This window comes from Penaeus monodon, chromosome 6 (genome assembly GCF_015228065.2).
Source record: "Penaeus monodon isolate SGIC_2016 chromosome 6, NSTDA_Pmon_1, whole genome shotgun sequence".
In the NCBI taxonomy this organism is placed as follows: domain Eukaryota; kingdom Metazoa; phylum Arthropoda; class Malacostraca; order Decapoda; family Penaeidae; genus Penaeus; species Penaeus monodon.
Window position 1 is genome coordinate 52952613 of NC_051391.1, and position 5986 is coordinate 52958598.

The 5986-nt window shown below is 35.3% G+C and overlaps 1 pseudogene; it reads left to right on the forward strand.

Moving 5' to 3' along the window:
- Positions 1-3074: 3074 nt before the first annotated feature.
- LOC119574076 lies at positions 3075-4112 on the forward strand (annotated as a pseudogene).
- The last annotated feature ends 1874 nt before the right edge of the window (positions 4113-5986 follow it).

The following is a 5986-nucleotide window of genomic DNA, read 5'->3' on the forward strand; positions in this document are numbered from 1 at the left end:
CTAAAGGCCCGGAGTGTTTCTGTATATTCTAGTTGTATATACTAAAGATATCTGAATAAAATATTTAAGCTTTTTAAATCCTGATTTCAATTACTTTTGTATAATAGGATTTTTCTAACATAATACATGTTACATAACTGTTATATTTACACAATGTACATAATGTATAATTATGTATAATGTGTGATATATATACATATATGTGTGTGTGTGCACCCCTATACACAGTACATAAACTCAGATGTCAACGTACTCATATTAAAGTCTTTATGGATTCTTCATTCTTTTCTGATATTCTGTTGCTTATTTCTTTCTCTTTTTTTCTATTTCTCTCATGAATGTCACTTTATTTGCTTCCCTTTTAAATTTCCGAAAAAAGTGTCCAACTTCCTCATTTTTTTTCCTAAAACTATATCAAACCAGATGATCATTTCATTTATTCCTGTGTAGAGTAAACCACAGTTATAGGCTCCCACCCACCATGGATCCTAAAAGCAAACCCAAACAATTTCATAGATGTTTTGAAGGCATATAAGATGGGTAGAAAGGTCAATAATGAGCTCTTAATCTCACTGACTTCTTCAGCTTGTCTGTAAATCTTCAAGGTGGTCGATATCAGTGATAAACTCCCTTAAACGGTATTACGTATGGTATATAGGTTTTAAGGGAATTTCGTGTCAAATATAAATGGTTCTTGGGTAGGGCAAGCGCGAGCTACCGGGCAATGTGGTGTCGTTTTATTTTATCGGAGGATATTGCCAGCACACATCAGTCAAATAACCTCTCGAATTATTTATAGTTTCTCTTTCAGTACATGATTTGCTAGCCAGCACTTAATAAACTAAGAAAAAAAAGGCATATCACATAAAATGAATGTAAAAGTTTGTATGTCAGTAGTTTGCTTGCGAAGCATCCATGGAAACCTTCTGCTCCCCAAAGCAATACATTAATCTGAACCAGGTTTCTAGATATGTGAACATACTAGTTATTATTGCATATTATTATTATCATTGTGTGTGTGTCTGTATGTGTGCGTGCGTGTGCATATTATACATATATACAACAAGGTAAGAACAACGTCTATGAGTAAAAGATAACATTGTTATATCATTTGTATAAACACACACAGATACATATATAAATACATTATATACATATATATACAGTATTCATATATATATATATATATAATATATATATATATATAATATATATATATATATATACATATATATGTGTGTTTGTCTTTGTGTGTATATATATATATTTATACATATCTATATATATAAGAAGAAGAAATATAAATATCTTATTCGTCTTATTCCCCATCACTTTATGAAACCGAACTTTTAGATTTTAGTTAATCGTTTACTACCCAGTCCAGCGCTAATCACTGTTTAGAATATATGAAAGGTCTTGATAGTTTAATTGTGAAACAAAGTAAATCCTCGATTAAAGATCTCAGCAACCTTAAAGTTGTTATGTTAAATCCTATTCTTGAATTATCTGACAAAATTTTAACGTTATTTTTGGCTAACAAATCACTTAAACGCAATTTATACACTTTAATTACCAAAGCCGACAAAGCTAATAACGTTGTTATCCTCGATAAATATGATTATATACGCAAAGCTCATTCCCTCTTGCACGAAAACTCAACGTATCAAAAACTGCGGTCCACCATTACCCTAGTGTCACTGAATCATTCCGTAAATACTTCAGACGTATTGCTACTAAATGTCCTGACCTCAATTTTTTGGATCGCTTTTTATAACGGTAATTTCTTCCATTCCGTATTTTTATGGCCTTCCTAAAACTTACATACAGGCATATTATTTCGTCTTGTAACTCAGTTACCCGTTTATTATACTCTAGGCGAGAGAGCGTTTTATCTCCTTACTCTAGGCGAGAGAGCGTTTTATCTCCTTACTCTATGCGAGAGAGCGTTTTATCTCCTTACTCTAGGCGAGAGAGCGTTTTATCTCCTTACTCTAGGTGAGAGAGCGTTTTATATCCTTTTATGGGATCCTTCTCTGATAGTCATATCAAACATTCGATGGATTTCACAGAGAAAGTTAGAAGTTTACCGACGCACGGTAAGAAATTAGAGAGTTTTAATGTTTACTCCCCATTTCTTAAATTCCTACTTGAGGATGTGCTAGGTTTTCTTGAAAGAAAATTTTCTACGTCTGATGAGAATATACCTATACCGGTCAACTTCTTTTTTGATCTTTTTCGTTTGTGTCACAAATAATAACGACTTTTCATAGCGACTTGACTTTTCACAGTTCTTGCAAATTTATACATGGGGATGTATGAATCTGAACTCCTTCCGTCTCTTCTCCCTCATGATATGATTTGGATTCGGTATGTTGAATCTTTTTCTATGTGGCAAGTGAACCGTTGGGATTTTGATGATTTTTTCAAGGCATAACAACCTCGCTCGTACTATCAAGTTTAACGTAGAATGGCAAGATTCAGGTGAATTACCTGTACTCTATGTTCTGTTATTCAGTGTAAATGTCTCGCTTAATTGTGGTTGCACCGTAAACCTACCCATGTTGCTGTGTTTGTCTTCATGTGTGTGTGTTGTATATATATATATATATATATATATATATATATATATATATATATATATAATATATATGTATATATATTATATATAATATATATAAGTATATATAATATAAATATATATAATATATATATATATATATATATATATATATATATATATATATATATATATATATATATATATATCATACAAACACACATTACAAAAATAACGTTTCATATCTCAAATCCAAGATGTCAGCTAAGAAGCATTTCAATACGGCCCACCATCTATCATATTCATACATGGAATAACAACACGATACCATCATTTAAACAAACGATAAAATGAAATACAATAGCCATTCGCCATTTTAATATTTACACCAAGTACTTTTATCCTGTTCTCATGCAAAGAACATTTGCATGCACGCATACCATGACTCGCATGATTTTGCCGAGATATATAGAGTGAAGAATGGTCAAAGGTAGACACTCGCTCTCAGTCAGCAGTCATGAGGACCACTGCAGTGAGTCGTGATTGCGTTGTGATGACCTTAACGTGAAGCCTGGATATATTCTTAGCAGGAGAATGTGATCTATGACTTTCTTCTTATTATTGTTATCCCGATGTGTTGAAACGTTGAATAGTAGCTTCTGAAGGGGAAAAGTTCCATTGATGATACTCTTCTGCAGATAGTGTTGTTCCTGGCGGCCGCCGCGGCGGCGCAGCAGAAACGTGAGGCGGAACCGTCCGGAGGATACGGACACGGGCTGGGACACGGCTTCGGTCTAGGCTTTGGCTTAGGCCATGGTCATGGCTTTGGCCATGGACACGGAATTGGTCATGGCCATGGATATTCAGTAACGGTTGTGCATGGTGGACATGGTTTCGGTCACGGTCATGGTTTCGGACATGGCCATGGTTTCGGACACGGCCATGGTTTCGGACATGGTCATGGTTTCGGCGGTTGGCCGTGGGCATGGAACGGATTTGGCCACGGTTTCGGCCACGGCTACGGCCACGGCATCTACAAACGCGAAGCCAAAGCCGAACCCGAAGCCAAGGCCGACCCGAAGGCAGAACCCGGTTTTTCCCACGGCTTTGGAGGCCACGGCTTCGGCGGTCATGGTTTTGGCGGCCATGGATTCGGACATGGTGGGTTTGGAATAGGTCATGGCTTCGGCCACGGATTCGGTCACGGCATCGGCCATGCCACGGTCATACTGTCAGCCATGAAGTTATCCATGTTGGACATGGCCACGGTCATGGTCATGGATTTGGCCACGGTCTTGGTCATGGAATCGGGTTTGGCCACGGTTTTGGACATGGGAATGGTCTTGGCCATGGAATCGGGTTTGGCCACGGCCTTGGATATGGATATGGACATGACGTACGTATTGTAGAACACGGAATCGGACCGGTTTTGGACACGGACTCGGCCATGGTTTTGGCCACGGGATTGGCCATGGGTTTGGAGGCTACGGACACCACTAGCCAAAGGCCCGGAGTGTTCCTGGATATTCTAGTTGTATATACTAAAGATATCTGAATAAAATATTTAAGCTTTTTAAATCCTGATTTCAATTACTTTTGTATAATAGGATTTTTCTAGCAATACATGTTACATAACTGTTACATTTACACAATATATATAATATATAATTATATATAATGTGTGATATATATACATATATGTGTGTGTGTGCACCCCTATACACAGTACATAAACTCAGATGTCAACGTGCTCATATTAAAGTCTTTATGGATTCTTCATTCTTCTCTGATATTCTGTTGCTTATTTCTTTCTCTTTCTTTCTATTTCTCTCATGAATGTCACTTTATTTGCTTCCCTTTTAAATTTCCGAAAAAGTGTCCAACTTCCTCATTTTTTTCCTAAAGCTATATCAAACCAGATGATCATTTCACTTATTCCTGTGTAGCGTAAACCCATTTTATAGGCTCCCACCCACCATGGATCCTAAAAGCAAACCCAAACAATTTCATAGATGTTTTGAAGGCATATAAGATGGGTAGAAAGGTCAATAAGGAGTTCTTAATCTCACTGACTTCTTCAGCTTGTCTGTGAATCTTCAAGGTGGTCGATATCAGTGATAAAATCCCTTAAACGGTATTACGTATGATATATAACTTTTAAGGGAATTTCGTGTCAAATATAAATGGTTTTTGGGGGCGGGGTAAGCACGAGCTACCGGGCAATGTGCCCTCGTTTTGTTTTATCGGAGGATATTGACAGTACACATTAGTGAAATATCTCTCTCGAATTATTAATAGTTTCTCCTTCCAGTACATGATTTGCTAGCCAGCACTTAATAAACTAAGAAAAAAAGGCTTTTCACATAAAATGAATGCAAAAGTTTGAATGTCAGTAGTTTGCTTCGAAACATCCATGGAAACCTTCTGCTCCCCAAAGTAATACATTAATCTGAACCAGGTTTCTAGATATGTGAACATACTAGTTATTATTGCATATTATTATTATTGTATGTGTGTGTGCGTGTGCATATTATATATATATACACAACAAGGTAGGAACAATAGTCTATGAGCAAAAAGATAACATTGTAATATCGTCTGTATAAACACACACAGATACATATACATACATTATATACATACAGCATACATATATATATATATATATATATATATATATATATATATATAATATATATATATATATATATATACATATATATATATATATATATATATATATATATATATATATATATATATATACATATATATGTGTGTGTGTGTGTGTGTTTGTGTATACATATATATATAGGAAGAGGAAAACATAAATGTCTTTTTTGTCTTATTCCCTATCATTTTATGAAACCGAACTTTTAGGTTTTGGTTAATCGTTTACTACCCAGTCTAGCGCTAAGCACTGTTTAGCATATATGAAAGGTCTTGATATTTTTAATTGTGAAACAAGTAAATCCTCGATTAAAGATCCCCAGCAACCTTAAAGGTGTCATTTTAAAATCCTTTTCTTGATTTATTTGAGAAAATCTTAACGTTATTTTTGGAAAAACAAATCACTTGAACGCAATTTATACTTTTTAAATTACCAAGCCGACAAGCTAATAACGTTTTATCCTTGAAAAATGTGATTATATACGAAAAGCTCATTCCCTCTTGCACGAAAACTCAAACGTATCCAAAACTGCGGTCCACCATTACCCTAGTGTCCCCTGAATCATTTTGTAAATATTCAGACTTTGCTACTAAATGTCCTGACCTCAATTTTTTGGATCGCTTTAGAACGGTAAATTCTTCCATTCCATATTTTCATGGCCATCCTAAAACTTACATACAGGCATATTATTTCGTCTTGTAACTCAGTTACCCCGTTTTTATACTCCCCGGGGAGAGAGCGCTTTTTATCTCCTTACT